Below are 22969 nucleotides of genomic sequence, written 5' to 3'. Positions count from 1 at the left end.
CACGTCTGCTCGGCTCTCCGAGTCTCTCCACCTCTCTTCCAAGCGCCCACCGCTCTGTGGTGGCAGATGCATGTTTCCGCTCCACGTCCTCCGAGGAAGCGGCAGGGCGCCCGTGCCAGCCGTGGGGCACTGACCGGAGGAGAGCCGCAGGGCACCTCACGCACCCCGAACCCTCTTTGGATGGAGCCGCCGGGGGCAGGGGGGTAGTTGGAACCAGGGGCAGCATACGTCAAAAGCACCCGGCATCCGAGTGCACTCTGTGCGGAAGTGAACTCTAGGCAAGCTGGGCTTGGAGCCAGGGATAAGTACAGGAGTAGTGAGGATGGGGTAACCCTTAAGGTTACATAACCCACTACCCTACGTTACACTGTACTTTATACTGCCATTACGCTACAGCACAGAGCGCCCAGTGTCGGGTCCATGAATCACTTTCCTGGTGTAAGGCGTGAAAGTAATCTGAGACTTCACAAAGTGTCCAAATCCGCCCCTGGAGCAATCTTGTCGCTCCTCCTTCTCTGCAACGGGTGCAGACGAGGACGGATGGGTTAATGCACGTGCACCAGGGCACTTCACTTGGGTTTACAAATCTCGCCTACTTTTGCCCAGTTTCCCTCGGTTTGTATTGGTTCTATTGCTATCTGGTTGTGTCAGTGTAGATAACTGGCATCGCCTGTCGAACATCGCTGTCAGTGTACGCCATCACCAGACGTCACGCCCACCCGCTGTACTTTGGAGACGCTAAGTTTCCTACAGGTGCCCCCTCAGAGGGTCTGCATCTTGAATCGAGTTACGGGAGCCCTGGTGGTGTGAGGGGCGCGGGTGTAGGAAGTGCTGCAGCTTTCGTAGCCCCTCGCCCTCCCGGATTCCCCAAGCCGGAGAGACGCTCCTAATTCCACTGAGCTCTGAACGTTATCCTTATGTACGCCAATGCAATAGGTGTCGCATTATTAAAGTTTGAGCTGTTGGCATTGCTAATAATAATGCAACACCAATAGCAGCTCAAAGATTCAGTAATGTGAGACCTATTGCATTGCAATTGTTTTTGTTGCTTGTTTTTTTTTATATAGCACGAACTTGAGTGAAAGGTGTGTATTTATGTTGCATTGAGTACAGTGTAATTATGTGTGGTGTTATTATGTGGCACAGAGTGGTATTGTGTGGAGTGTATTTATCTTGCATTAAGTAGAGAGTAATTATGTGACGTGCAATTATGTAGTACTGAGTGGTATGTGGAGTGTATTTATGTTGTATTGAATACAGTGTAATTATGTGATGTGTAATCACACAACCACACCCAACCACACAACCACACACAACCACACACATAACCACCACAACCACACACACACAACCACACACACACACACAACCACACAATCAACCACAAACACACAACCACACACACAACCACACACACACACAACCACATACAACCACACACACACACCACACACACAACCACACACACACAACCACAAACACAACCACACACACAACCACCCAACCACACTCACACACCCAACACACACAACCAGAACCACACACACAACCACACACACAACCACCCACACACAGCCACCCACACACACAACCACACACAATTACACACACAACCATACACAAAACCACACACACAACCACACACGTCTCATTATCCATTCCTACCTTTTTGGAAGAAGATGTTGAACTCAAATGATGTACTTGACGATCGTTTAATTAATTCTCCCTTCCCTTATTTTATTCCCTTAAGATTAAATGTAAAGAAATTTTCACAGGTAGAGTGACACTATATAAAATGTAAAATTACAAAAATTGCACTGGCTGACTACTACTAGTTTTTGGCTCCCCAAAGGCCAAAAGCAGCCTGGTCTTCATGTGATTTACAGAAAGGTAATTCCCCGAAGTGCAGCAGGATCTCTGCCTGGAATCGCCTCACTGTCCTTTAAATTTAAGGCCCCTTTCCCACCAATCCTTTTTGGTGAAATGTTCTTTTCTCTCTTGGTTGTGCAATACAAAATAAATACACACCTTTCATTCAAGTTTGTGCTATATAAAAAAACCAAAAAAAAAAACCAATTGCAATGCAATAGGTCTCACATTACTGAATCTTTGAGCTGCTATTGGTGTTGCATTATTATTAGCAATGCCAACAGCTCAAACTTTAATAATGCGAGACCTATTGCATTGAAAATGCTTGGTTTTTTTTGTTGCACATTTATATAGTGCAAACTCGACCCGAAGGTATTGGAGCGCTTTACATGAGCACCGTATTTACATTACACATTCAGGCACAGGGAGATTAAGTGATTTGCCCAGAATCACAGGATGTGGACACGATCGAGGCGCGAACCCTGGTTTCCAGCACCAAAGTCGGCAGTCTAGCCGACGGACCAGATCTCTCTCCCCCCCCTCCCTTACAACGTCTCCTCGTGTGCTTCTACCCTTCTGCTCTTTTTGCCATTTGCCTCTCTCACGCTCCACACCTGTCTCCAAGGCTTAAAGTGGGGTGAAATAACGGGAGTCTCTCAAAGGGACGTAGCCAATGTATTTAAGGGCGCGGTTTAAAAACACAGAAGCTAACAAGCATTGGCATAGCCAATAGGTCTCGCCTTTGGAACCTTATAAGTATTTAGTTATGCAGTACAATAGCCTTGGTGCAACAACATCAACTGTTGCATGGCTTTAACACTTATAAGGTCCCAAAGGCGAGACCCGTTGGCTATGCCAATGCTTGTTTGCTTTAATAATCGGGAGACCCGCCTGAGTAATGGCAAGTAGTATGCTCCTGGAGCTTAGCTTACAGGTCGCTGCCAGACCCTGACTTTTCCGCCCTCTCGGCGTGCAGTGAGGCGCACTCGCCGATACTCTCCCATCTTATAACACCAGGGGGCAGGGGCCAAGAGGCATCGTCCTCTGGCACCGGTCCGCGTAACTGGCACAGTGCCGGATCTCGAGCGGCTGGTCCATAGATTGCATCAACACATGTGTGAGGCTTTCCGGTGCAGCAGTAGGAAGGTCCTTGCTCTTCCGGAGCAGTTGGGCGGTCTCTGATTCAGGAGCCGGGCGGGCTCTTTGGGATCGGGGTGGGCGGGACATCTTGTTTTGGGCGGGTATTGTTTTTTTCACCGATCGCTTTCATTCACTACAAGGACCGCCTCAAACACATTCCTAGACCGCCCCCTGGCTTGTCAATCAGGGTAAACACCAGCTTTCCCATTACCTCCCCTTGCCTTCGCATATCTGCGTTGGTGAGAGTTAGTCGGTGACAGGAGCGCTGGAGAGGCAGTCGGATGCTGGAGGATATCTTCGAAATACAGTAGGTAAGGCGCTCTGTAGGGAACTTGGGGAGAGTTTTCATTTATATTTAGTCTCCTGAATTTTTTACTGTGTGCTCCGAATGATTTGGTATGTTGTGAAATCAGTTCTCTTGTGAAGCATCTGCAGCGATTGGCCACATATATTCTTTGCACATACCACCGCCTTATAGCAGTACTGGTTTAAGGTGACCACTACACTCCTTATCGTCACAGACACAGTGTTTCTAGATCACTTAAAAATGAATGCTGTCAGGAATTGAAGCCAAGACTATAACACAGAGATTGCAGACAATGTCCACGAACACATTGTACCTCTGCGTGCTCTGACAATCTGAAACGATTTACACCGATCTCAGATTATCTAAAGACTGTATACTGAAATATGCAGTGATCTACAAGTCATGAGTTTGAATTGCGGCCAGACCAACTCGGTCTTTCGTATTGGAGAGTCTGAAACTGAGTACAAATAAATCTGGTTATAGTAACACACCTGCTATTTACAACTTTGCAAGTGACAGCAGTGTGCTGTGAAGCACTATATAACATCAAGTATTATACTCAATTACTCTGTGCTGTTATATACCTTATGTAAAAATGAAGAATTGATTAAAAACCCTTATGTCATGCAGTGAGATTCTAAATGGAATTTCTTACCCAAAGCAGGTCTGTACAGTATGCAGTGATTTAGCCGTAAAAATACATTTTCTACACAGGCTTTACTTAATGAAATGACTTGCTAGTGCAATGCCTTACCATACACATTGTTATGCCATACCCTTTAAACAAGCATCCAGTTGAAAATGTTACCCTGTTTAGAACAATGCATTTCGCAAGGTTTTACGTTGCAAAACATTATTTCACGTGCAGTTGTCTTACAGTTTCAAGAAACTATCCTTTTCATTGGTTTCCGATAACTAAGGACCTACTCCAAAGATATGAAAGGGTTTCCTGCCGATAACCTTACAATTCCAAGCTGCTACCCCTCTGGAACGAGCGAAACAACAATTAACCACCAGTTCTGATGTTGTGTTATTGGCACTACTGTGTTGCACATTCTGCAAATGATATTGCCACTATGCAGACCAACAACCTATGTTTATTTATTTTTTGTTAAGCGCACTTCTAGCATATTCTCATTCCACTGCCACGGGGCAATTAAAATCAACACTGCATGACGATAGAGCATGGTTATTGGGAATATTACCAGGACTTGAGTGAATTCCTGTTGCACAGTAGGTTTGGCAGAGAGAATGTATTCCCTGGCTTGGTGATTGCTGTAGAAAATGGTCTGTCACCCATATAAATAGACCTAGTGAAGCATTCCCACAATATTCAGCCATCTAAATAAAAATGACGATGCGGAGATGGTAGATGTTGACAATACTTCATTTTGTCAAGCATTGAGAAGTTTCCAGGCATCCATCATTTTACATTTAATTAAGTTGTAAGGAGGAGGATTGACTTGTGCCCCGGTCACCTTCCCCTGGATTGCAAGGTTGAACATGAACTAAATGTAATTTGCATACTCATAGAATCAGCCTCTCAGGACATGCAAGAAAGTATCCAAAAGCTGATTGATGTTGAAAAGCAGAAGGATAATATTGAGCCTCGAGGATCCTCACATTTAAGAACATAAGCAGTGGAGGTAAAGGTGGGTAAAGCTACTGTTTGTCAGTCTTGCTTATTTGAGACAATGTAGTGCTACACCACAACAGCAGTTCTTCTCCACAAACTCAGCTGTTGCACCAGCTCTCTCTTTTCTAATGGTTAAGGCTTTGCCAGGCCATGTGGACATGGGGCATAGTTATTCAAACTCTTTGAGTTTAAGTATGGATTGTTAAGTGGGAGAGAACAGGTATTGGTACCACCTTCCATTGGGATGATTATTCCTTGTTTCATGGAAACAGTATAATATTACTGTTGGGGTTTCAATCAGTGTCACTGCCACTTTTTCAAAAGGCCTGCCGGGCAGGCTCATTGGCTGAGTCAGAACGTTTTCAGAATCTATTATGTTATCCACCTCCTTTTGAGGACAATATATAAATTCCATCAAAATGGCAGGTTGGGGTGATGGAGCAGGATGGATAAACATTTGTCCAAGTTTTCCAACAGGCTCTAGAGTCTAAGGTTACCTTTCTATCCCAGACTCTAAATCTGTTTGTTCTGACGTATTGCCGCTATTGTGTGCTGATATGCTTGGTTAGGTTACTAACAGTGCCTTATTCGTTAGGCTAGACTTTTGGCCAGCAGTTAAATTGTGAAAGAAGTGCCAGGGCCCAAAGTTTTCTAAGAAGCCCACCACTGGTGCTTACGAATGTCGTGATTGCAGAACTCGAAGACTGTTTAGTCGTAATTTGTCCTCATGCCTTTTTTCATTCACCACCATGCACTCCCTTCCCCTCTATCTCACGTTTGCAGGTTCATTTTCATTCCTGCTTTCTGTCTTTGTCGCTGTTTTGCCGTCATCCTCATTCTCCCCCCCCCCCCTTTCTGCCTTTCTTTCTTTTGTTCTGACCTGAGTCTGATGATGGAAAAGAAGTCCCGGTGTCCAAAAATGAGCCATTGCCGACTCAAAATAAGCACTTCTGTGGGTGTATGATATTGATGTTCAAGGGTATTGAATAAATTATTAGTTGAAGAAAGTAAAAATACAGTATATTATGCACTTAAAAGCATATTAAGTATGACTTTCTGTGGTATGTTTTGTAGCTATCTTAACGTTTTGACGCACAGTCAACAACAATTTTATTTTATTCGGAAGCATAGGAACATCATTTTAGAAACGCTATCCTTTTTATGTTCCAGAGAAACATAATGTTTAAAACATATGCTCATTCAGCAGAAACGAAGCTGACATATACTCACTAAGTAAGAAGGTGTTTTTCATTTATCAGTTTCGGGTTAAATGCCGGCTTCACACTACAGTGCCATTGGAAGCACCTCTAAAAAGCAGCTGTTTCTGTTAAAAACAACTCTGTCCAACAGTGTAGTGTATTTCAGGTATATTATGTAGGTATCTTGCTAGGGGAGGCTTTGAGATTCATGACTTGGGACATTAAACAAGTGATGAAACATATTTGTGGTTCATTTACAGTCTGAAAGAACTGTGCGTTGCAATAACTGTTTTTCGGAAAGCCTGTCTCTTATGTGAATATGTTTTTATACGAGTAGTAGTGGAACAAAGTAAATCATGACAAACACTGAGTCATTCCTTCCACCATGTTTGAATTATATTTATTTATTTAAGACAGTTGATGCCTGCTGCAGACAAAGGTCCTTCTCCAGTCTGTCAAATTGAATGTTTACATCATCTAGTCAACATTCTCACTTTAAAAAAAAATACGCTTAATAGTTTTAAGATAAGAACTAGATTCAGAATTGGATGACACATTTACCTGTTGCGAAGGATAGGATGTGGTTGCATTATGAATGAGTTTTCCCGTTGAGGCTGAAAAACAAATGGAGATTGGAATCTTTAGGCTCTGTTTCCCTATGGTTATAGTTAAATCAACCAATCAATCATAGTTGATGTATTTTGGTAAGTCAGAATGGCAAAGGATAAATTGTAATTTTAACAGTTGGTTCCCTGATAACAGTCCACATGCTGGATTGTGCTGGGTAAACACAAGGAGATGGACGGAGCGCTGAAACTATTCAGACACTCCCCTTCAGTTACAGATCTGGGTTGAATCCATCATCATCCTTCAGCTCACTTCGCCACCTCAGTTCAGACCCAACTGTATGCAAATCAGTCTTGACCTTGTGCCTCATGGGAACAGTCCAGCCCAAACTGCCAAGCCAAGTCTTCCCTGAACCAGAATTGTGCTGAGTGTCCCATCTCTGATCCCGATGCTGTGGCCTGCCTAGGGTTTCCTTGTTCCTTTTCCCACATAAAGGTGTTGCTGGTTGTGGTTAATTGGATTTTCATGTATTTCATTTGTTTCTGCTACACAAGGACAAATTAGGTGGGTGAATAACCTGCAGGGTACTGCTTCTACAGAGTATGTTTTGCAGGGAATGATTTTGGGTAATCTTCACTCTGGGATCATGGGGATGTCTTATAGAAATTACACTAACTTGGTTAATTGTGCTTGGGTTTATTGTATATTGATTCTGGCCTGATTGGCAAGTGGGGCGTTCACAGATAGCGAAATCAAGACTTGAATTAAGGGAGAACCGTCCAGAATCTCATCGGTGATACAGATGGTTAGGAAAATAACCCAGGAAGTGGGCACACTCGAATACTGATTTGAAATGTACGGAGTTGGTTTCCTCAGACATAGGCTTTCTAGCCATAACACCAGAATGTTTTGCCAACCAACTGAAAAAGCTAAACAAATCGACTCCCTCCACAGTCGCTTTTACCGTAGAGGCAGAAAAAGTGCTGACAAAGTTGACTGGGCTTTCCTGCGTGTGATACTAGAAAAATTCAACGTGGGTAATCAACTGATACAAATGATCATGAGCCTAGAGCCAAATTAAGGGTGTGTGGAGCAATCTCTCCCTCTCTCTCATTAAGACAAGTAACCAGACAAGGATGCGCTCTCTCCCCTTCACTTTTCCTACTAGCTATAGATCAGTTCCTCCAACATTTGAGGGAAAACATAGAAATTCAGGGTTCAGAGTTTAGCAACACTGTCTTCAAAGTGGCCTCTTATGCGGATGATGTTCTGATCATTACGAGAGAGGCTGAAACTGCCATTCCGGCCCTTGTGAATACAATACTGGAGTTCTCTATAATCTCAGGCTACACGCTTAGTAAAGATAAAACAGAAGTTAAGCTTCTAAACCCCCTGGGCAGTAAGGGAATCCTGGGAGACCCGGGTTTGGCATGGCAACTAGGACCAATTAAATATCTAGGTCTGTTATTTACCAATGACCTCATAACTACACTACACGAGAACAAAAAATCCACCTTTAAGAAAATATCAGTCCTAATGAACGGATGGTCACCAACATTTTTATCATGGTGGGGAAGGATAGAAACAATTAAAATGATGATAAAGCCTCTAGTTAATTCCCTCAGGATGCTCCCGATGACTCTATCCGAAGACTTCCTGAGGAAGACCGATAAGGCCTTCACCAATTTTATGTGGCAAGGGAAAAAATCTAGAATATTGCTGGTAAAACCCAAACAGACAAAAAGGGAGGAGGTATGGGTCTCCCCAACTTTAGGCATTACCAAACTGCCTTCCTGTGCAAACAAGGAGCAGCATGGTTTATTGAGAATCCACATTACCGTCCCATATTGTTGGAAGTTGAAACAAACCTAGTTAAAAATATCCCCCTTCTCGCTCTCATGACAATGCATATGTCCTTCCTACAAGATACCAAATATGTTATCTAGAACACAAAACAGGCGCTTTTAAACTTAGAGAAACACTCTCCTATCAAACTTCGCAACTCCAATATGACTGCAATTTGGTATAACCCCAAATTAAGAATAGACATCAACCTAATCTTTTGGCAAGATTGGTCTCAGAAAGGTATTAACTTGATCCAAGACTTCTTGCCTAAGCCATTCTCCGTGCTACAAACTGAGAAGGACCTAACCAACATGTACTAATACAAATTCTTGAAACTTAAGGTCCAAATGTCTAAACACCCTATAAGTCTAGTAGACCCCTCACTACCTATCAAACTGTCACAACTCCTCAAAACCGGCCATGCAGTTTCCAACATATATAAACTAGTTCTATCCAAACCATGTAGGAACCTTACAGTCAACGACAACAGATGGTAAGCAGACCCCTACTCCACATCTATTGAGTTTAACTGGAAACATATACACATGACTCCCTTTAGGAACAAAGTCTCTCCCATACTCTCTCAAACAAAGTACATGATCATAAATAGAGCCTACTAGACTCCAGCTGAACTACACAGACTTAACCTCATTCAATCGCCCTTATGCTGGTACTGTGAATCCCACACAGGTACCTCCCACATATTTTATTTTATTGTCTGATCTTACAACCATTCTGGGATAAGATTTATGAATACATAACACACACTCTACACATCAAACCAAACAGAGAATTGTCATATATCTTGCTAGGATTCTTAGGCCCACAAATACGGTATGACAATGAACAAGACTTACTTGACTTAATGCTCATCTTAGCATGCAAAATAATCTTGGGCAATTGGAAGAACTTCAAACAAGTCAACTTTAAAATGTGGCAGGAATGACACATTTTCCAGAGAGGTGCTGATAACACTGTCCTACAACTCTCCACACAGCGTTCAAACCATAGAAAAATGTGGAATGCTATGAACTCTTCCTCCTTCATTTATAAGCCTCCGTGATGCCCCTCAAGAATCGACCTCTTCAAGGACATTCACCACCCAATACAACATTCTCACCTCGAATAGTTACCACAGATGTCTCTCTCAATTCACCCATGAAACTATACAGTGAGCCATTGGTGTTATTTTACATTAATTAACTATTTTTTTTATTGTTGTATAGCAGACTTTTCATTAAGCAGAGGGAACTGAGACCCTCCCATCCTAAAGGCAAACTACTATGTTGAAATTAATGCTATCCAATATAGCACTGTCTTTATCACTGTCTTTATTGTATCAGGAATGCTTAACATACATTTTGATAGCATATTACTACAGAACTACTAAGGCCGTCGACAATACCTGTCTGCATCTCTTACAAACTACTTTAGTTACTTTCTGTTCGGCTTTTGTATTCCTTATGTTCACTGTCTCTTGCTTTTTGTATCACTTATCTTCTTTTTTTTTTTTTTCTAAAACTTTCAAAAAAACGATTTGAAATTAACAAATGTACGGAGTTCCAGGAGTTTTCACAAGAGACATTGTTTCTTCTCATATTTGAGACAACGATTGGCCAGTTTGGTGTTCCTACAGGAGACACATCTGAATAAAGTGGAGCACCTCAACTGGCTAAGAATTGATCACATGCATCTAGCCCTCTCTAAGCACCCACAAGCAGTACATGAATGGAACAGAATGAAAAAGAATCTGACTCTTTCCCAAAATGCTAAAGTTTTTATAATTTTCTGGATAAAGAAAGAACACACTTTTCATAGCATATCATTACGTAAAAGCAGCACTGAAATGCTACTTACACAGTGAACCAATCAGCTCTTAACATAAAAACAACTCCTACTTGTACATTATTTCCATTGGCTAACGGTGCACATAATTTGTTGCACAGAAGAAATCCTACTTTTTATTAATACAAAACCCGAGAAAAAACAATGAACTGCTTTTGCACATACATAACATTGACATGTCAGCAGAGGCTCAGCTGAGTGGCCTTGCAGTTTTGTAACATTAGAAAAAGGGGTCTCCAACAAGTAGCTCGGGAGCTTCTGGTAGCTCGCCAGTACCTTCCAAGTAGCTTTCTGAGGACAAGTCAAGTCCAGTATCAAATTCAGAGACTAGGTGCCTATTAAAGAAGGCAGCACTGATCATCTCAAGACCCTTAGAGTGACAGCCAACCAAACCTATGACAGTAACTCATACTAACACTCAAACACACACTGTGTCGGCTTATAGGGCCTGGTACATGACAGTCTATGTCCAGTCTCAATATAATTAAGTATAAAGGAAAAGATTCTCTTGGCCCTATACATTTAATAATAATTATTCACGCATACCCAATTGTAATTATTTTTAAATATATAGGGCCAAGAGAATCTTTTCCTTTATACTTACCAGTGGTACCCTGTCTCTTGGTTAGTGGGGTCACTCTCCCTTTTTTTATTATCAATATAATTAAGCCACAAGTAGATTGACCATGTTGTAGTCCTTCGTTTAGCAGTCGCAACATGTGTGTGAACAGTGTACCATCAAAAAAGTATGGCAGCAGTAACCTGAGCCGTAATCAGTGCAGACCCACCAAAGTGCGGGACTGCAGGTGTCAGAGTGAAAATGTGTCAGTTGGATGCATGATCAGCTGAGGAGAACAGGATATGATCCAGACCAGAGAAAATAAAGACATTCATCAACATATATGTGTGTGTCCATAATAAACACTATTGCTTCCTGAAACTATGCCTGGTGCCAAGAACCGCCAAATATATGTTCTATCCCCCATCATAAGAGTGTTATCTCTGGCATAATTGTGTCCATTCCTGGCATATTAGTGCCAATGGCATACTAATGGTCATCCTTGAATATTTTAGTATTTTTTTGGTCTAGTTGTGGTATACTGGCAGCCATCATAGACATACTGAGAGCACGACTGGCCTATATGTACCTATTCCTGGCATATTAATGGTCATGACTGATATATGGTCTGATTCTTTATCCTTATGGTTTCCAGCCTTGGCACAACTGTGACCCTAGTATAATGGTGGGCATTACTGGCATATACAGTTATCCGTGCTATGGTGAGCATCCATGGCATATGACTGTAATACCTGGGAATTCAAAGTAGTCTGTCCATATGAGGCATTTATACATGGGAATACATGATGAAAATGACAAGCTGATGTTTTGGGACTGAGCATTTCTTAAAAACTGAAAACTGATATTTTAAAGGCAGTTTTAGTTTAAAAAAATTGATGTTCTTCTGGAAAAGTGGAAAGTGGTATTCGATAGAAAAATGAGCATTTTCAGAAACTGGTGAATGATAATTCAAGCTGAGCTGGGGAGACATACTGCTGTGCTTATGTCCTTTGTGCCACAGGGCATGTTAATATTTGAATGTTACTTCATAAGTCAAGGGGAGGCATATATTGATGAACGTCTTCCCAGCATTACGGCCGGTAATGGCACTTGGTATACTTGGGTGGTAACTACGGAAAATCTTGCTTTGGGTGGTCATAGTGTGCATCCTTTCTCAGGGAAGATACAAAAAATTTATTTTGTCACATGCAAATTAAGACCATGGTTTTCAGCTGAAATGAAATGATTTTCTGAAAGCAAAACAAAACCTTGTTTCCGCGAAATAAACATGCACTCTTTTGATATGCGGCCTAGTGTGGCCTAGTTATGCTAACTAAAGTAAACCTGAATTAATCACTATTATATTAATGCAAAAATTACTCTCACATTACCAGAGGGTGCAATAACATATTTTAACTATAACTATTCATCAAGTGTTTTAAAGCAACATATATTTTAACAGTAATATTATAAAGATAGTCCTTTATTTTTCCTGATTCAACGAAAAATAAAATAGATTGAATGTTTCCATATTTTTTTACTAAGCTTTATAGTATCAGCTGGCAGTCCTGTGAACTTTGATGGTGTTCAACTGATTGTTGTCTTTTGTAGCTTTGGTGCAGTAAACCGTGATATGTGGAAATTTCTTTACAACAACCCCACCCAGGACTGTTCCATCTTTCTTGGAAGGATTGTTTCTCAAATTCACTGCACTAACTGCTAGGAATTTTGGGGTCATTTTTGACTCCGACCTTTCTTTTGCTCCTTAAAAAAAGAGTCACAGCCATCTGCTTTGCCACCCTTAAGTCTTTAAGAAGAATGATTCACCCTGTCCCGAAGGACAAGTGTTAGTGACATCCAAATTAGACTATGCAAATAGTCTTTATTTGGGTTTGTCTGCTTACTTGCTGTGTCACCTGCAAATCGTACAAAATGCGGCGCCTATATTGATCCCGAAAATTCCTGTCTCTCAACCTATAACACCCCATCTGCGACACCTTCACTGGCTGCCTGTGGTGAAGTGAGCCCAATTTAAGGTGCTCACCTTAGCATTTAGAACCTTGCAGCTTAGGGTTTTAGCCTACTCCCAACCCTGTTCCCTGAGATCCAGTAGCTAAAGGCAGCTTCAAATTCCTCGGGTGCGCAAAGCAAGGTGAGGAGGAGGAAGATCATTCACCTTCCTTACTGCTGGCCCTTCCTACCAGCCTTAGACTTGCTCCCTTTGAAGCAAGTTTTAGAGAAAACCTGCAAATCTTTCTCTTCAACTCTGCAATCTAACTTTTTTCTCATCTGACCTATGCCTCTAACGCCGGGACACCTCTTCTGAGGCAGTTTTTAGAAATTGATTTTTATTGTATTGTTTTGTACATGTTCTTAAACAATACACCTGACATTACTGATCTTTTCAATCTTTCCCTCGATTTGGCTTCACTTCCAGATGAGTGGAAGTCTGCTACTATACTAAAAAAGTCTAATGCCAAACTTGATATCCTCTCCAATTATCGTCCCATCTCTCTATTGTCCCTGTTATGAAAGTACTTCGAATCCCACATAAACAAACAAAAACAAACAACTGTCCGCATATCTGGAAGAACACAAGTTCCTAGACCCCTTAGAATTGTGTTTTAGAGCATGGAAACCGCTCTAGTGGCAGTCACAGATACCATTAGACTCTCCTTGGATGCAGGTATTCCGGTAATGCTAGATCTGTTGCAGCGTTCAACATGGTCTCACATTCCATTCTAATCCGCAGACTGCACAATGCAGATATACAGGGTAGAGCACCACACTGGGTCTGGGATATTCTTAGCAATCGTACCCAAACCATCACGTTACACTCCTTCGGTTCCCGCTCTATGCGGGTTGACAGAGGAGTCACGCTGGGTTCTTCCCTGAACCCAACATTATTCAATGTCTACATGGCCTGCTCATGCAGATTGTCAGATTTTGGGTTTGAGATTATGTCCTATGCTGATGACATCTAACTAGTTATTTTTTGGGCAAGCCCCTGATATGGCTAAAACAAGGTTTTCGGATTGCATTAGGAAAATCAGTGATGGGATGGCTAACAACTGTCTCCAATTAAATGGTGAAAAAACTGAGATAATGTTGTTTGGCAAGGCTCAGGAGCCTTGGTCAGCAGACTGGAGGCCTGTCGCATTAGGCCCACCCCTTGCCCTAAGCAGGTAGTAAAAAAAATCTTGGTGTCAAGCTAGATCAGGCACTTTCCCTGAAGGACCAAATCAGCACCATATGTGGCACCTGTTTTTCCACTCTGCGACTACTTAGGAAAACTTTCATGTGGCTCCCTGCGTCATCAAGAAAAACCCTAGTCCAGGCACTGATCACTAACTGCCTGAACTATGGGAATACATTGCTATTATCAGCAAACGAGTCATTGTTGGCCAAGCTTCAGGTTGTCCAGAATACTGCAGCCCACCTAATCTGCAACCTCCTCCCCCGCTTTTCCTCTGCCCCCATTTTGAAAGGCCTTCACAAGCTCCCCTACAGGAAATGGGGTATTTTAAAACTGTGCTGCTCACCACACAAAGCATTAACCACACAACTTCCCACATACTTGCATACCAAATTCAGTCTATACCAGCTGATGCGTTTGCTCAGATCCTCGAACCAAGCTCTTCAAAAAATTTGTCGCATTTCACCTTTAGATTCTGTGGCAGCTTCTTCTCTCACCTTTCTCCACTCTACTGGGAGATGCTTTCTTTGCAAATTCGAATCTGCCAAGATCTCTCTACATTTAAAAAAAACCTTCTAAAACATGGTTATTCTATATTCTAATGGGCCTCCTGCACTTGCCATTTCTGTTTCCTAGCACCATGATAAACCTCTGGGTGTGAGACGTTTAGCGCATCTCAAATGTCTTTAACATAACATAACCTATTGGCACAGGGGACTAAAGGCAACAAAGTGGCAACTTTTCTAAAGATACACACTGCAACTTGTTACATTATTTTCGACCTGGGAATCAAGTGGGGCTTAATATAACAAGTTGTTTGATACCTTGGATGACTTAGTTTGTTTGCACCTTTTCAGAGTTTACACAGCTGAGGGGTCAGCTTGTAACTCTGTACTCGCCAGTTGAGTGACCAAGCCTTTCTACAGTAAGAACAACAGTTTTGCGTTTTTCCCGTCAGAACATAGAAAATTACATGTTCTGCCTGTGAGATGTGTTGCACCCTGCCTTAGGACTTGATAGGACTGTAATAGAGGAGACTTACACATATACTTGGGGAGGTCTGGCTTTGCCATTACTTTAACGTGCAAAGTTGGGCTAGCAGTTCAAACTGCTCTTCCAGCCTGCAAATGATGGTCTGTAGTCTTGCTTTACTCGGATCACACCCAAGGTGGCACAGCCGTGCTGCAATCCCTGGGGAGGGGGACACCTTCTAACTTACATGCCCAGGGTACCCTCTACTAGGGACTGCCAGGTAAGCTAGCTTAGCCAGTTGGGTAAAAGGCAGTTTAACATACCAGTTTAACGGCAAGGGCTCAGGCACTGAGGTCTGGTTAGCAGACCTTAATGTACTCTCGGAGTCGAAAAACCAGCAGCATTAGTCCCAGAGGGTGACCATACACAAAGAGGCAATTCCTTAAACAGTCTGTAATTACTTTTTTTTGTTTTCAAACATTTTTATTGGGTTTTAGGAAATATAATATAAAAGGAGAGAAAATAAGATGTGATCACATTCTTCTATGTATTATAAGTTACATGCATATAATAAGACAATGAAGAGCCACATTAATTGAAGTAGAGTTATTAGAATGTCCTCTTCTACCTTCATGGTTCTGTAAGTTACAGCATAGGACATGTAGTTGATCAAAAAAGAGAAAGTAAAACTAATAATGGATTAAAGGTTGTATATCAAAAGGGTATGTAGTCCGTGGCAAAAAGAGTGTGTTGAAATGGAGGATTGACTCGGCACGTAGAGTTCAAGTTTGTTCCATAGTTGTTTGACCGGTTTATTGTTGGTGAGAATATTGTCAGAGCTTCTAATAAAGCAAACCCAGAATCACCATGTGTTTGATAAGATGTTATTTACGGGTTTGTTTTTGCTTACAATTGTTTTGATCCCTATAGTCGGGAACAGGTCAATAAAAGATAAATCATTAGTTTGGTTGGCAAGTTAAAATTCCAGGGGCCAAGGATAATGGTGCAAGGGTTTATGATACTGTTCACCTGGAATGTATCAGCAAATACTGTCTCTATGTTAATCCAAAGTTTTCTAACATTAGTGCAGTGAAAAAGCATGTGTTTCATATCTGCTTGTGTATGTTCACAGCTCCAACTAGACGAAGAGTCGATTTAAGCTTTGTTTATGTAATGTCCTTCGTATTCAATACCTTTTTCAGGATAGCCCAGTATTTACATTGATAGAGTAGTGGTGAGATTTTGTGTTGGAGGCATTTAAACCATACGTATTGCCAAGAGTGTTCAGAGGGCGGTGTAATACTCGTCGCAATAAGGGAAGTTTCCCCCTTCTTCCTTTAAAAAAAATCTTTTTAATAAACTTGCAGATGCATAGCACACATCTCAGGTCGATGACAGCAGTCATAACATGTACAGTTTTAAAGGCATTCTCATCTCCCAAACCCCCGCAGTTCTTATTTCTCCCTCTCAACATTATTTAATTAACTATTCAATTTAACCAGGTGCACGCGCCACCGTGTTTCCACATGTCTTGTTTCATTTACATCCATGTGACATTTCAACTCCAACTGTACTCCACTCACCTGTTCCATATTTTGCCCCGCTTATCCGGCCATCCCCGGCTGAGATTGACTACTTTTTTGGTTGCTCCACACCAGTCCAGGTCCTTCTTCCAGTCCATTACCCTAGAAGGGTGTGTTCTCCCCCATGCCCTAGCCACATTCCTTTTGGCAATCACAGCTGCTAGCATTCACCACAACCTGGTGTATCTCAGCCACTTGGTCTTCTCCGTAATGCACCTCCGACATTGCCCGTGTGATCTCACTCCACTATCTCTGCAATCCCTTGCAGCCCCAGAGCATATGATAGAATGTGCCCTCCTCATTCCATCCTCTCATGCATTTGTTCGAGTCGCAGTTACACATTTTGTATAATCTTGTTCTAGTTGAATATGAGCTATGCAGGATTCGATGTTATGAGGCAGAATCATGATTTTATGGCTACTTCTCTAGGGCTTTGTATAGCATCCTCCCAATCTTCATCTTCTAGAGTCCCTATGTCCCTCTCACATGCTATTCTCAAAGCCCCCTGTGGTTCCGGTGTGTTGTTCATGATTTTTTATAGATGAGGGAGGTGTATTTATTCTCCTGCCGATATGTGTGTTATAACGTCATGCTGCAATTGTAGGTATTGAAACTGTCCTGAGTCTGGCATTTGATAGTCTGCTTGTAGGGTTCGTAAATCTTCCAATTTCTGACCTTTCCAGACATCCCCCAGGTACCCAATGCCTAGTCGTGTTCACGCACGAAAGCACCGGAGCCTGCGCACTTCTGTTAGCAGATCATGCAGATGTGTGCTTTGGTAGTTTGTTTGTCAGGCTCTTAATATATAGCGCATCTACATATCCTTTCTGACCCATAGCATACTGATCCATTCGGTACGCTGGCTTCTCTCTGCCCGCGAAGACCCAGTCAGGGCGACAAGTTGCGTGGCCCATTTGTACTTACGGGCATCCAGGACTGCCAGACCCCCTTCGTAGACCCCTCTCTGTAGCTTGTGTAGCTCGATTCTGGGATTCCCTCCATTCCATAGCAATTGTCTCAGTTGTGAGTTGACCTTAGGGAAAAACTCTGCAGGGATTGTGGTCAGGGTATTTTGGAGGACATAGAGAGGGGAACAACCTTTACAACACAACTTTTACAACGCACTACCATTACAACGAAACTGTTACAACGCGAGTGCATTGACAACGCAGGACATTACAACGCAAGTCTTTACATCGACTTGCACTAGATGGCGTGCTAACATTAAAAATAGTGTAGTTTACTATCCCAACACCTTCCCTACTGTTACGTGGACTGGAGTTGGAATAGTAAATTACACTTTTTTAATGTTATGCCATCTAGTGCAAGTCGATGTAAAGACTTGCGTTGTAATGTCCTGCGTTGTCAATACACTCGCGTTGTAAAACTTTCGTTGTAACAGCATGCGTTGTAACAGCATGCGTTGTAACGTCATACATCCACATAGAGAAGGCATGGGAGTGCCATCATCTTAAAAAGAGCTGCTCTACCCATTAGAGTGGCAGCGTTCTCCAATGAGTGACATCCTTTCTTAGTCTAGGTAACTGGGGTAATAAGTTGTCCTCTAGAAATTCCTCTTCTGTGTGTGATATCACAATGCCCAGGTATTTAAATTCATCCCTGACCTCTATTGCACTTCCTCCTGGAGGCATTATCGGTACTTCACCTGCCAATGCAAAGGCAAGAGATTTGTCCCAGTTAATCTGGTAGCCGGAATAACTCGCAAATAATTAAATATATGGAGAGTACGGTGAATAGTAGACCTGGGTTTGGTGGTGTATAGTATGATGTCATCAGCATATAGTGGGACTTTTTCTTCCCAATCATCCCCCATCGGTATACCTATTACGAGTGGATCCCTTCTGACCCATGCTGCTAGAGGCTCCAATGCTAACACGAAGAGCATGGGCGAGAGCGGGCATCCCTGCCTCATACCCTTGTTCAGCTCAACCAGCCCAGAGACCACCCCGTTCACCCTTGCTCTGGCTAGTGGTCCGGTGTAAAGCAGTTGCACCCAGGTGCAAAACCTAGGGCCGAAACCCAACCGTTCTAGTACCACAGAGATATTGCTACTCAGTCAGTCAAATTCACTTTATTCGGTTAATTTAAACCATAAAAGCATACTACAGGAAACACATTAAATATTACAATTGCACAAACAACAACCGGATCCAAAAAAGAAAAAATATTGTGATCATATAAAAAAAGAAGTCGTATTATAAAAGTTTAAATTTTCCATGGGTAAAAATGATCTAATTTATAGTAATCCCTCTTTTTTTCTTTAATTTGACCTCTGCTGTCAGAAAACTAGCAATATTACAAATTTGCCAAACATTAGTCAGCATCTGTAAATTCATAAAAGCAGGTCTAGCCTGTAGGAATCCTTTGCCCCTTAAAATAGGTAAAATGAACCGATTCCGGATATGGATAAAGTGCTTGCAGAATAAGACAAAATGCAATGCGCCCTAAGTCGAAACATTATCACATGATATTGCCCCTCTATACTGTCAAATGCAATACGGGTGTCTAGGGACAGCAGCAGGGCGTTAAGATTCGTCTTGTTTTTGGACGCCTGGAGGACTCCGTATAGTCACCGCAGTCGGGTGCTTCGGTGTGGCATGAAGCCGGATTGGTCGGGGTGTATTAGGGCGGTTATTGCTTTGGTGAGTCTGGTTGACCGGGGCTTGGCCAACACCTTTGCTTCAACGTTAAGTAAGGAGATTGGCCTATAGGATGAACAGTCGTCCGGTGGTTTGCCTTGTTTGAGTATCACTACTATGGTAGCTAACCTTTGATCTTTCTGAAGTTTTCCTCGGTCCAGAGATTTCTTAAGCATGTCGAACATGTAAGGGGCTATCAGGGTCTCAATCCCCTTATAGAGTTTGACCTGTAGACCTTTGGGACCGGTCCCTTTGCCCGATTGTAAAGCCTTTATTGCATTGCCTATTTCTTCTGCAGTGAATTCGCCATCTAGGTCGTCTCCATCTTCCTGTGTTAGTTCTGGGAGGTTTGCGTCCCTGAAGAATTCAGTTCATTCTGCTTTGGTTCTTTTTAAAAAAAATTAAAATATGTTTTTATTGGCAATTTAAAGTATATACAGAACACATCATGGCCTGTTTTCATGAGACCAGCTATAAAACATGTCTTAATCCAACTTATATCAGATAGTGTTTTTTTGTCCATAAAGATCAATTATCTTATTCACGTGACCTTCTGCATTCCCAGTTGCATTGAATCGCCATATTCTGATTCAGCCTGAATAACAAAAGAACACATTAAACAATAAACATTCCCCCCCTTCCTTCTCTTCACGCTAATCAGTACAAGTCTGCTTGTTGAAATCACCAGTGGGTCTAACATACTTATGTTTGTATTAATTAGGTTCCGGGGCTCGCCTGTCTGGGTGTCCGTTGGTATCATCCTCCTGGGCTCTGTCCCCTCTTCTTTGTGCTGGTTAAGCCGTTCCCGACCTGTTTGTAGGTCCGTTATCATAGATGCCCAAGCTAATCTATCATCATCAGCCTTTTCATCCTTTCTCACAAATCTCATCCGGACCAGCTCAGCAGTTGTCCACTCACTCATATGCCCGTAACCAGTCTGAATATTTCAGATGGCTTGATCTCATCCAGACAATAACGATGCGTCTCTTTGCTAGCACTAGTCCTAGGTGTACAAAGCATCTGCTCAAATTTTAGTTTTTTGGTGCGGCAGCAGTCCAAGCAGTACTGTCTTTACGTCCCGTGAAATGTTCCACCCCGAGGCCTCAGCTAGGTCCTCTAAGCCCTTTCCCAATAGGGTCGCACTGTGGGACACTGCCACATCATGTGAAGGAAATCTGCCCCAGTTATGGTGCATCTAGGGCAACAGTCCTTCCGTTCAGGGTATATAAACAGGCATTAATGCTCACTTTGTGTACTCCCTTATGGACCTTCCGCCATTCCACCTCCGTTAAAGGTTACTCTAAGATCTTGTTCCATTTCTGTTGACGGCCCAGGGTCTCACTTGGGAGATCCTCTCTTAATGCTCTGTACAAATGGGAAATGAGTCATCTGCCCTGTACCATCTCTATCATCGTCCGGAGGACATTAGTGATGGGTGGCTCATCGGTAAAATTATGCCAAAGTTCCTGTGCAACACTCGACATTTTATTTTCTTGTAGGAATTGTCCTGGTCCCCTTCCAAACTCGATCTGTGCCTCTTCACGGGTCAGGAAGTGTCCCCCATTATAAAGGTCCCCCATTAGTAAGCATCCCCCCTCTTTCCAACGGCTAACCAACATGGAGTCCGTAATTGCAGCAAATGGCGGGACCGCCCATAGAGACATATCCGGTGCATATGAGGCATGCTGAACTACCTGTCTTATTGCTTGTTCCCAGAGTATTGCCACATGTCGTATCACATATGGTCGAGTATCCGGGATTGACGACCCCATCATTAAGAGTTCCACCAGGGATTCCCTCCCATAGGTCCCGGCCAGTAAATCCTTCTCCCAATTGTCCTTTTCATCGAACCATTGTACTGCATATTGAAGTTGAGATGCCATATAGTACAGGTCCAACCTTGGAACCTCAAGTCCACCCCTCTCCCATGTCTTCTGCAGCGTCGTCAGTCTGACTCGTCATCTTTTCTTCCCCCACAAAAGAGTACCAATTAGGGTGTCCAAGGTAGTAAAGTACAACCTCGGTATCACATAAAAGGAATGTTTCAGTATGTATAGACACTGCAGGAGTATGATCATTTTAACTATGGCTATCTGTCCCATAAGTGAAAGTGGTAAATCGTCCCAGAAGCGAACCAAGCTCCGCAAACCTTCCAAAATACGGCCCAGATTGGCCGCATGAAAGGTATCAGCGGAGTTGGTCAGTCGTATCCCCAAGTATCTCTCCCCCTCTACAGCCCACGGTAGGTCTATCTTAGGTCGCAACTCCGGTTGAAGCATGGCCAACCTGCACATCGGTATCACCTTGGACTTGCCGGGATTATTATGCAATCCTGAGCGTTCGCAAAGGTCCGTAACTCCTGTAGCAATATCGTAAGGGATCTCTCTGGCTGTTGCAGGTAGACCAACGTATCGTCCGCATACAGCGATTATCAGATGTTTGGTGTTCCCCAATTTTATTCCCCATTCATCCATTACCGTTTTTAAATGGATTGCCAGTGGTTCTAGAGCGACGGCAAAAAGCAGGGGCGACAACGGGCACCCCAGTCTATGTATCTGCGCAAATGTATCTGTCTTGAAACAGTCCTACCTACCCGTATCCTGGCCACAGGAGCCACATAAAGCAGCTGAGCCCATTTAAAATATTGATCATCGACTCCCATGCGACCCAAAAAACCCCATACGTAAGGCCATTCCACAGAGTCAAATGCTTGTTCAATGTCTAGAGATAAACAACCGCATTATCGGAATCTGCCAAGCTAGGGGCATGCCACACATGCTCCAAGCACCGTAAATTATTAAGAAGTATTTCTTCCAGGGATAAACCCTGCCTGATCAGTGTGGATCAGATGTCGCATGAAAGGGAGAAGGCGATCAGCCATTATGCCTCTCTGTATCTTTACATCTCTATTAAACAGGGATATGGGTCTATACGAACCCGGCAAATCTGCATCCTTATCCTTTTTTGGGATCATAGCGACTAGGGCTTCACGCATGGCATTTGGAAGAAAACCCTTCTTTAGTGCTTCATTATATACTGCCAGCAATTTATCTACTAGTATTGGTGCAAAACACTTATAGAAATCTGCGGGTAGACCATCAGAGCCAGGACTCTTTGCCGGTTTAAGATATCTTATTGCCCTATTTATTTTCTATGCGCGGCGGCAGATGATTGATTTTAAGTGTTACTATCATTCGTACCTCGACTGGGGAGTGGTCCGATATACCTCTTATCCTATGTAGTGTCTCCCTGAATTTGTTAGCCGTACCAGAATATGCTAAAATATAATCTAGCCTTGAGTACCCTCCATGTGATGCCGAGAAAAAGGTGTATGGCTTAGCAAGGGGTTTGTGTTCTCACCTCAGGTCTACCAGCCCCAGGGATGCTATGAATGTTTTCAGGACATCATTTCCCGAGTCCCTCCCTGTGCCCCTACAGGACCTGCACTTTTGGATAACATACACTGTGGGATTGGTGGCAGACTGACTCGGAGCACCCCCACCGCGTATGTTAGCCGTGTTTGCGTTAACTAGCTCACAGTGCTTCTAGAATCTCCTTTTTGAGATTAGTTTTTGGCAACTTCAGAACACA

General features: G+C 42.8%; 1 protein-coding gene across 3 annotated transcripts in view; it reads left to right on the top strand.

Annotated features, from left to right (window-relative positions):
• Positions 1 to 3171: 3171 nt before the first annotated feature.
• Positions 3172 to 22969, top strand: part of DOP1B (DOP1 leucine zipper like protein B) — a 687459-nt gene continuing 667661 nt past the window's right edge. Inside the window, exon 1 of one of the 3 annotated variants that reach the window (XM_085621292.1) lies at positions 3172 to 3320. The gene's annotated coding sequence lies outside the window, so the exon portion shown is untranslated. The remainder of the gene's footprint in view (positions 3321 to 22969) is intronic. The other 2 variants (XM_085621294.1, XM_085621293.1) reach the window with 2 other exon arrangements.

This window comes from Triturus cristatus, chromosome 8 (genome assembly GCF_964204655.1).
Source record: "Triturus cristatus chromosome 8, aTriCri1.1, whole genome shotgun sequence".
In the NCBI taxonomy this organism is placed as follows: Eukaryota; Metazoa; Chordata; class Amphibia; order Caudata; family Salamandridae; genus Triturus; species Triturus cristatus.
The sequence above is the reverse complement of the archived record's forward strand: the minus strand, read 5'-3'. Positions and strand labels throughout refer to the sequence as shown.